This window comes from Syngnathus scovelli, chromosome 12 (assembly GCF_024217435.2).
Source record: "Syngnathus scovelli strain Florida chromosome 12, RoL_Ssco_1.2, whole genome shotgun sequence".
NCBI classification, from domain to species: domain Eukaryota; kingdom Metazoa; phylum Chordata; class Actinopteri; order Syngnathiformes; family Syngnathidae; genus Syngnathus; species Syngnathus scovelli.
In genome coordinates, this window is record NC_090858.1 from 12,697,776 (window position 1) to 12,708,228 (window position 10,453).

The window sequence follows — 10,453 nt, forward strand, 5'->3', positions numbered from 1 at the left end:
GTACGAACCGGATTCGGTTGAAGTTGAGAAATTGTGCAAAATGTAAATAAAATCAAAATACAATGATTTGAAAATAATTGTATACCTATATTCAATTGGATACACTACAAAGACAACATATTTAATCCTCAAACTCATAAACTTTATTTTATTTTTCAAATAATAATTAACTTAGAATTTCATGGCTGCAACACATGCAGTAGAAGTTGGGAAAGGGCATGATTACCACTTCGTTACATCACCTTTCCTTTTAATAACACTCCATGAACGTTTTGGAAGAGAGGAGACTAATTCTCTTAGCTTCTCGTGCGGAATTCTTTCCCATTCTTGCTTGATGAACCGCTTCAGTTGTTCAACAGTCCGGGGTCTTCCCTGTCGTATTTTACGCTTCATAATGCGCCGCACATTTTCAATGGGAGACAGGTCTGCACTGCAAGCGGGACAGGGGAGAACCTGGACTCTTTTACTTTGAAGCCATGCTGTTGTAACATTTGTAGAATGTGGCTTGGTATTATCTTGCTAAAATAAGCAGCGTCGTCCATGAAAAAGACGTCACGTGGACGGGAGCATATGTTGCTCCAAAATCTGTATGTAATTTTCAGCATTTATGTTGCCTTCACAAAAATGTAAGTCACCTATGCCATGGGAACTAATGCACCCCCATACCATCCCAGATATTGGCTTTTGAACTTTGCGTTGATAACAGTCTGGATGGTCCGCTTCCTCTTTGGTCCGGAGGACACAACGTCCAGTGTTTTCAAAAACAATTTGAAAAGTGGACTCATCAGACCACAAAACACTTCTTCATTGTGCATCAGTCAATTTTACATGAGCTCGGGCCCAGAGAACCCGGCGGCGTTTCTGGATGTTGTTCATAAACGGCTTTTGCTTTGCATGGTATAGTTTTAACCCACACTTACTGATGTAGTGATGAACTGTATTTACTGACAGCGGTTTTCTGAAGTTTTCCTGAGTCAATTTGGTGATATCCTTTACATACTCATGTCGGTTTTTAAGGCAGTTCCGTCTGAGGGATCGAAGGTCACGGACATTCAGTCTTAGTTTCCGGCCGTGGCGCTTACGTGCAATGATTTCTCCAGATTCTCTCAACGTTTTGATGATATTATGGACCGTAGATGTTGAAAACCCTAAATTCCTTGCAATTTTGCTTTGAAAAATGTTGTTCTTAAACTGTTCAACTATTTTCTCACGCAGTTGTGGACAAAGTTGTAAACCTCGCCCCATCCTTGCTTGTGAATGACTGAGCATGTTTGGGGAGGCTCCTTTTAATACAAATTGTTGTATTTTGGTTTTATTTACATTTTACACTTCAACCAAATCCGGTTCGTACTTTTTGAAAAAAAAAATGTCACAACTTATGGTTACTTTGGTTAAAGGGAATTGTGTACCGTAATTTCCGGACTTTAACCCACTACTTTTGCCTCAAGTTTTGAACCCTGTGGCTTGCCGTCCGGTGCGGCCTATCTATGGCTTTTTCGTGATTTTTGTGATGATTAATACACTTGTAAGCTCAAAAAAGCCTATGGACCGCTGTTGTGCGGCACCGCTTTGCTGGGCGGAGGGATATGTGAGATGGTCACTGGGGAGAAGAGTGGTGTATTGGCAGGCAAATAGTGCCGTAAAATTTACACAAAAATGAGACAGAACGAGATCAAGACGGACATTAAAGAAAGGAAGGTTTTATACACAAACCCTCATGGGGGACAAGAGAAATGCATATGATGCCGCTTTTAAGTTAAAGGCAGTTGATTTGCCTCTTAACATGCAATGTAGAGGTTTCTTCCGGTCACTAGGGGGCACTGGGCTATTGTTGATGACATCTTGTCACCCTTTTCTTTCTTTATTCCGTGGTCACATCTACTCTGGAGCTATACATGCAGCTCGCTAGTTCAATATAACTTAGCGCTTTGTGCATGATTAAATTTACCATGAACAGACCCTCATCATGGAAAATGCTAGAAGAAATGCATAAAAGTGACAACGAAAGAAAGACTGAGAAAGTGTGTGGCGAAGTATATCTGACGCTATTCAAATCAGACACTGAGGAGCAAGACTTTGATGGTTTTAGTGCACAGGAGGAAGATGAAGACGGCTCTCAGTGACTTTTACTGGTATGTTTTTTTAACCAGCCCTGTTAGTGCTGTGCTACCATGTCGCTGCTTTGTTACCGCTGCGTCTCAGTCACTTTTACCGGTATGTTTTTTTTATCCAGCCCTGTTAATGCTGTGTTACTTCCGTGTTGCTGCTGTGTTACCGCCTCATCACAGACATTGTTTGGAAAGAAAAGTTAAGGTATGTTATTAAAACTTTGGGCACAATGGGGGTTATTGTACAGTGTGGCTTATGTATGAAGAAAGAAACAAAATTCCCCTAATTTTTGCTCGCGAGGCTTGCCCTGTGTGTGTGTTTGTGTGTAATATATGTAGATGTAGCTAAAGTATACATACTGTAAATGTGTTTTAGAACTCTTTTATTATTATAATTTTTATAACAAGGTACAAGTGTACATACTGTAAATATGTTTTTAGACCTATTTTATTATTATAACAAGGTACAATACTGTAAATATGTTTATAGAACTCTTATTATCACAACTTTTTTTATAAAAAAGGACCAGTGTATGTACTGCAATAGCGTGGGCACTTTATTTTGAATATTTGATTTTATTATTATTTTTATTTGGAAAAAAAAAAATCCAAGATGTATTGAAGCCGCAACAAATGAACCGCGATGTAACGAGGGATTACTGTACATCACTGTCCTGGAAGTAGATGTAAACTTCCAGGAAATAGACAAATTAAGGAATGAATGTTGATTTTCACTTGCATTCATTCATTGATGACTTGGCTATCACAAAAGTAATCAAATATATAATATTGTCATGTCCTGACACCTTAGACGAAGAAACATTGCCCAGAGTGCGGAAAAGATTACGCCATCCTGTCCTGCCACATGTGAGATAAGCATGGCTGCGAGAGTACAAGGTAAGTACTTGAGATTGCTTCAGCATATGCTTCAGCTTCATTGCATCTTCTTGTGTTCTCGGTCAACACTAAACCGACCTATCTTGTTCCTTTTAAAATCATCAGAAGTGGAACAGATGGAGAAGGACAGCCAGGAAAGCTCATCTGAAAAGGACGAGGAGGAAGCTAAGGACTGTCGGGAGAACGTATCTCGACTCCAGAATGAAGAAGTAGGGATATTGGCACGGCTAATCCAGGAAAACGACATGGGCAAGCTAGATGTCAAACCTGGCCCTTCAGCCAAGTGGTTGCTCTGGAAGGAGCCCGCTACGGACAGCCGGGAAAATGCATCAAGGCTGGAATAGGACATGGGCGAGCCAGATGTCAGACTTGGCCTTTCAGGCAAGTTGTCAAAATGGAAAGAGCTGGTAAATTGGAAGGAGTCCAAGGGTGGAGAAAAAGACATTGACTCAGAGATAGGCTCTGGATCAACTACATCCACATTTATATCCGACTCTGAAACTGAGAGTGAAAGTGAGTCCAAGTAGTCAGGTTTATGTTTAGTCATGTTTAATAAAACATTGTGAATTGAACAGCAGTTCAAGTTTGCTGAGTTTGTGATGGCTGGATTCATCTTTCCAAAATCTGATAAGTAGCTGGTACAAGTTGCACTGGTAGTCCAGTGGTAGGACTCCCGTCTGCCATGCGGGAGGCTCGGCTTCGATTCCCGGTCAATGAAGTTCACTTTGAGTGGCTGTGAGTAAATTCATACATCTAGTGCCATTATTCAATATAATTTGCGCGCATCTGTGCCCCTAAAGTACATAATGATTAATATAGGCTGGTTTCAAACCACTAACATCCAGTCATTTTCTATACCGCTTGTCCCCACGGGGAACGTGGGCATACTGTAGCCTATCCTAGCAGTCATTGGGCAGTAGGCGGGGGACACCCTGAACCGGTTGCCAGCCAAGGGCATACACCAGGGGTGTCAAACTCATTTTGGTCTGGGGGCCACATACAACTTAATTGGATCTCAAGGGGGCCAGACCAGTAAACTCATTCCAAAATTACATAGAACTAACAATAAGTCCACTTTTTTTCTTTGTATTAGTGCAAAGAAGAAGAATTGCTTATTTCATCTATGGAAGCCATAGCCTCAAGAGATTTGGAACTAAAACAACAAAAAGTATGACGGTCCTTGGTAAGTAATAACGCTTTGAATCAGTGTTTGTGAACACTTTTGGATGTTATGGTCTCTTTTCCTCATTAAATGTTACAAAAAACTGTAGGCGGGTATATTTGCTTTCTACTGGGATGTAATCCACTCTTAATTCATATAATAATTTCTGTTCATAATTTGTAATATACAGGTTAGAAAGCTGTCTAGGATTGTGGAAAAGATTTTAGGACATGCACAAACAAGACAATGGAAAGGTTTAAATACACATACAAGCTTAATATATAGACACCATATATTGTAATGGACAACAGTGGACTAACAATGTGGCGGTGCTTTTTTTTGTTTCTTTTTTCTCCTGTTTCAGACTCTTCACTAATGACATAATGGCACTCTATAACATGCAAGGTAGTGGCCGCCAGGGCAAGATGGCCTTCCAAAAGACGGCCTTCTATGAAATTGTCAAAGGTAAATTAAAATAAAACAAAAACAATAATTTGTTATTTTAGGATCGTGTCATGTTAGTGTGTGACTGAACTGGGTAATTGTACCTTTCTGACAGTTACTTAATTAACATGGTTTGTCTCAATTAAATTTATATGGTTATAGTCTGACTTTATTTCTTAATTACTTACAGCGTAACCCAGTCAATAATGGGTGGTGCCATTGAGCCAGGTCCCTTGAAACCATGTTTAACTTTAGGCTTACATTCAAATGTTATGCACATCAAAAGGTGGTCGCAAAATGCCTTGAATTGTTTTTCTGTGGCCTAGCAAATTTCATGCATGCTCATGGAATATTAATATCACAAATTTACTATTTATCCTCGGTCTATGTTTGCAGAAGCAGTCCAGGTATCATACCCGGAGGCCACGGAGGAATCAGTGCATAAATTTATAGCACTAAAATTAAAACAGGCGCCAGCGCGTTGTGGTGGTGGGGGCTATATGAGGAAATGAACCAAAAGATTTTTTTTTGTAGATTTTGAATATTTCATTTTTTGAATGTTGTCCTTATTTGCCCTGTCTAAATAATAATATATTTGCACATTATTTTGTTTTTGATGGTTTGATAATCCATCCATTTTCTGAACCGCTTAGTCCCCACGGGGGTCGCGGGCGTGCTGGAGCCTATCCCAGCCGTCATCGGGCAGTAGGCGGGGGACACCCTGAACCGGTCGCCAGCCAATCGCAGGGCACAGAGAGACAAACAACCATTCGCACTCGCACTTACACCTAGGGACAATTTGGAGTGATCAATCGGCCTACCAAGCATGTTTTTGGGATGTGGGAGGAAACCGGAGTGCCCGGAGAAAACCCACGCGGGCTCGGGGAGAACATGCAAACTCCGCACAGGGAGGGCCGGAGGTGGAATCGAACCCGCACCCTCCTAACTGTGAGGCGGATGTGCTACCCAGTGCGCCACCGAGCCGCCTATGGTTTGATAATGTTTTCAAAAATGCATTTATTTAGATTTGCAGTTAGCGCCGATATGTACACATCTTTGTTACTGAAATAAAGTTAGAAGTCCAAAAACACACTGTATATTTTCCAAAACATCCTGGAACTACACAAAGGTAAGGATCTCAGGTTAAATGTATTGAAGTTGAATATACGTCTAGTGCAGGGGTGGGCAAACTTTTTGACTTGCGGGCCGAATTGGGTTCTAAATTTTGACCGGGGGGCCGAACCAGGAGCAGATGGATGTAGTGTTTGTGTAAAGTAATATAAACGACCTGTAAAGGTCATTGCATAAAAGGTTTTGGCCTTTAGTAGGTAGTAAAGCATGGATATTCAAAAAAGGTTTTTTGAAAACAAATGCATTTATTAACAGCATTAAAAAAAAAAAACATCCCTAAAAAACTGCTATCAGTGATTCTCATAAAATATGACACTGTTATTATGAATAACAGTCTCCATCACTTCAGTGCCTGCAGGTCAGATTAATGAAAGATGTATGTTTATCTTATGAGATCACATCAAACGGCAAACATTTTGACCAAATATATCATCTTGAAGAATCGGTGAAAGCATACATCCAAATCAAAACGGCAACACGGTGAAGGGTATCTGAAAATCAGAGCAGAGTTTTAACTCACAAACACCTGGTAACAGAGGTGAGGAAACGGAAAACACTTCCTTAAAGTAAGCCTTAAGAACTTTAAAGGTTAAGATTAGTCACAATCAGGTGGTGCATCAATGTCCTTGAGCATGCTGCATTGTTTGAAAATGACAATGGTCGCTAGTTTTAATCCCTGCTATTTGTACAGATCATATTCAAAATGCATTTTTTTACAACAAACTTGAAAGCCTCCCCTTCATTTTCAGTGTTCATTTGATGTTGATGTTCATGTGGCTGAACGTCACGTCGCGTACGTCGAGCCAAATTGGCCACTCTTTTTAAACTGTGCTGTTTCCCGACGTTTTCGCTCTCCCAGTTCAGCAATATTGTGGAGTGAAAGCGGAATACAAAAATTAATACTTTCAGCTCTGTGTTCAGGAATGGTGGTTGTATAGAAGTGTGTGTTTGTGTGGAACTTGGTAAAAGTGATTTGTGGAAAAAATTAAAAATACAAAAACAGGTGAAGGCGTCGCTGATATAGCAGGACGGATGCCGAGCGACTCCAATAATGTGACCTTAGAACAATATAGGGCTGTCTAAGGCGAGGGACATCTGGGATGTCCGAGTCGTGGTGAATTAAGAGAAAGGTGGTGAGGACTTTGTCTGATCAGCAAAGGGCGCTCACACCGCTGGAACTTGTGGGATGCCAGTGACTAAGCATATGGGCACCTGAGTGGCCTCAATAGTAGACACTTAGGAACTTATACTGTTGCCTCAACAATGAGTTGATTTGTATAAAATTGTTGATTTTATTTTGATTTTGCATGAGAGTTGGAGTCAGAAAAATGGCTTAACAAGAATTGGATAAAGAATGTATATTTAATTAGCATGAAGGTTATATCCCATTGTGTGGTGGGGTTAAACTGTAACCATTTTTGTTTTCAAAAGGGTGCGGCTCTAAAGTTTGGGCCAAACGGTCAGGTGGGCACAAATGCATATTTTGGACAGAGGTGGGGGGTTACATTGGTGGGGAGGCTCTCCGCACTTCAGTTGCCTCCCCCCCTACCCTTGTTATCAGCTGGGAAGATTGTCATGTCTATGTTGTGGGCCCGTGTGTTTGTTTATGTGCATGTTTGTCTTTGTATATCAGTTCGTTATAAAGGATGGAATTGCGTTAAATTGGTGCACGGAAATGGTGTGCGAGACAATGGTTTATCATATTTGCATTGTTAAATGTAAAAATTAGAAATGATAGAATAATCTGAGGGTTGTGGTCAGAAACTCGTCCAACGAGGAGAGTGCCCAGCCCTCATAAAAATGTGAGAGTAAGAGAGAACATACATTGTAGAATTGGAGAAAATTAAATTATGATTGCAGATTTTAAATTTAGGAGGAATTATTGATTGGTTATGACATAAGACTATACAAGGACACATGTAAGGATAAGTCAAAGATTTGAATCACTTAGAGTTAAAAACAACAAATAAAAACGACATTGCAATGGGGGCACTTTTTATCAAAAGAACACCAAGTATAGTATTAAGTAGTGGGCATTCGTGATTGGGATTAAATTAAGGATAAAATTAGGTCAATGATTAGAAATCAATGGTGCTCTACACAAAAAGGCTTACATTTTAATGGGGAAATATTTGGAGTACTGTGTTGGTCTACATAGGTCATGGGCCTAGTTTATTTGGTTTTGATTGTGGTTTGGGTTTATTTTGTTTATTGTTAAGGTGTTCCTTGTTATTCTCTTATCCCCTGCATTGTACATGTCTTCTTTATGCAGATAGGTTAACAGGCTAGGAATTTAGTGAGGAGATAATTGATCACTTGATGGGGGTTAATAATTGTCCAAATCCTAGTCACATGTTTTGAGGGACCACAGCAACAACATTATATTTAATTTGCAGGCCATTATTTCGTATGTGATGACAGTGTCTAGATAAGTAGACTGTTTTATCAAAAATGTGAGAGTGAAGGAGGAGGTTTGATTTGTAATCTGGCATTTGGGTGCCACTTTTAAGAGTCTGTGCAGGAGCATAGATTGTTTTTGTTTGTTTTTAAAGATATATTTAACAGTTTATCTCAGTGCAGTAAGGATATAGCAATTTTGAAAGACTTAAAATTAAAAGCAAAATTCCATTTTAATTCTGACACATGCCAGCTAACATGAGGATGGGAAATAAATAAAGGAATAAATACTAGCTCAAATGTGGAATGTGTTTTAAATTGGGCGATAAAACATTCACTTCCAAGCACTATCCTTTAGCGCTGCTGACAATAATAACTTATGAGATGTTAAATCAAGGAGGAGTGTCATATTTGGAACACCGGCGCTGTATGACCTATAGATTGAACAATAACATTCACCGCATATACAACCATGTTGGTAGATTGTTAAATTACATTACAGTTTATTACAAAGGATTTCAGAACTTTATTTGATGATAAACACTGGAACGAGGATTTTAGCCGTGTTAATGGGTAGGGTGGATGGATTACTCCAAAAAAAAAAAAAAAAAAAAAAGCATTTAAAGTCCCAATGATCATCGTCACACACACATCTGGGTGTGGTGAAATTTGTCCTCTGCATTTAACCCATCCCCATGTGATTTTGATCCATCCCCTGGGGGAGAGGGGAGCAGTGAGCAGCAGCGGTGCCGCGCTCAGGAATCATTTGGTGATCTAACCCCCCAATTCCAACCCTTAATGCTGAGTGCCAAGCAGGGAGGCAATGGGTCCCATTTTTATAGTCTTTGGTATGACCCGGCCGGGGTTTGAACCCACAACCTTCCAGTCTCAGGGCGGACACTCTACTACTGGGCCACTGAGCTGGTGATAAGGGCGGCTTGATAGTAAGATGATGAGCGTGCGCAACTGATAGGATACAAAATGTTAATAGGAAGATTTGGGGTGTAAGGAACAAAGACTACACAGGAAGACTGATAACACGAAGATAGTTTTGTGAAATTTGTGTCCCAGTGTGTTCTGCCCTAGCACGTGGCACAAGTCCTGAACTGAGTCCTTGTACTCCACTGGCTACCTCAAAATCAACAGAGGACTGTCCCTGGTCATGAGACACCTTTGACCTTTGGGAGAACATTATTATCATGCTTGAAGGGGGCAAGCGCAGCTCTTCACAGGACAAGAACCATACAGTTGGTGGAATACACACAGTTGCAGATCAAAAAAAAAATGGACTGAAAGAACAAAGACAAGATGGACGCATTTGAGAATGGCGGACGGTCCAGCCCTGAATCATCATCATGAGAATCTAAGAGGAGAGGCTGCTAAAGACTTGCACGAGTCACATGAAGTCAAACTGGACACATTGCTAAAGACTGCTGAAGCATTACAAAGTTGGTGGAGTGTGGGACAAAAGGGATGGAAGTGTGTTTGGGTGCTGGGGCAGACATGACTGAGGAGTTTTGATAAAAGAGGAAATAATAAGGCTGCTTATTGACACTGAAACGGGGATAAAAAACAAAATACATAGATATGGACAGTGAAGCTGCACTGACAAATTATACGACAGCGTGATCAGAAACTTCGTAAAGTGGACATTGATCAATAGAAATTAAATCATTTGAATCATAAATTTTTATATGTAACTTAGCATTTCGAAGACATAATTAATCTAACTGAAAATAATGAAATTTCATAATTGGACCAGTGAAAATTTGGATTCGGGCAACAGAAGGCTGAATTGCTAAACTTAATTGACCTTTATCAAAACAACAGAATTTGATTACACATCAACTGCGACTGATTTATAGGATGCATATTTCAGCTTGAAGGGGTGAGGGGCCATAAGAAAGTTGGAATTCTGGATAGTCAGCAAAATAGTAATACAGTAGGGCTTTAAATAACTAATACAATGACATGACCCTTGCGACAATTGATTTAAATGGCAATTTATGATAGGCACTTGGGGTTAGGATTAACAATCCAGCCATCCATCCATTACTGGTGCGGCTTGTCCTTACGAGGGCCACGGATGATTAACAATAATAACTAGAATTATTCATTTCTGTAGAAATTGCATGTGAAAGCGAAGAGGCTGAATAAAATTTCGGGGAAAGCTACAAGATTATGTTTAAATTTGGAACGTGTTGAATTGGTTAGAAAATTGATAAAAATATAGAAAGGATTTTGTAAAATTGGGCGTGAATTTTAAAGTTGAAAATTTGAAATTTTCCACAAGTGAGAAGTTTTGGAATAGGTA

At 39.9% G+C, this 10,453-nt stretch overlaps 1 long non-coding RNA gene across 2 annotated transcripts; it reads left to right on the forward strand.

Annotated features, from left to right (window-relative positions):
- Positions 1-200: 200 nt before the first annotated feature.
- On the forward strand, positions 201-5,124 carry LOC125978144 (uncharacterized). 2 transcript variants are annotated; one of them, XR_007484874.2, is made up of 6 exons: positions 202-2,132; positions 2,234-2,313; positions 2,920-3,005; positions 3,111-4,188; positions 4,358-4,632; positions 5,008-5,124. It is a non-coding gene; the product is annotated as an uncharacterized lncRNA (long non-coding RNA). The 2 variants fall into 2 exon arrangements; XR_007484873.2 differs by having other exon boundaries at positions 201-2,132; positions 3,111-4,632.
- Positions 5,125-10,453: the final 5,329 nt, after the last annotated feature.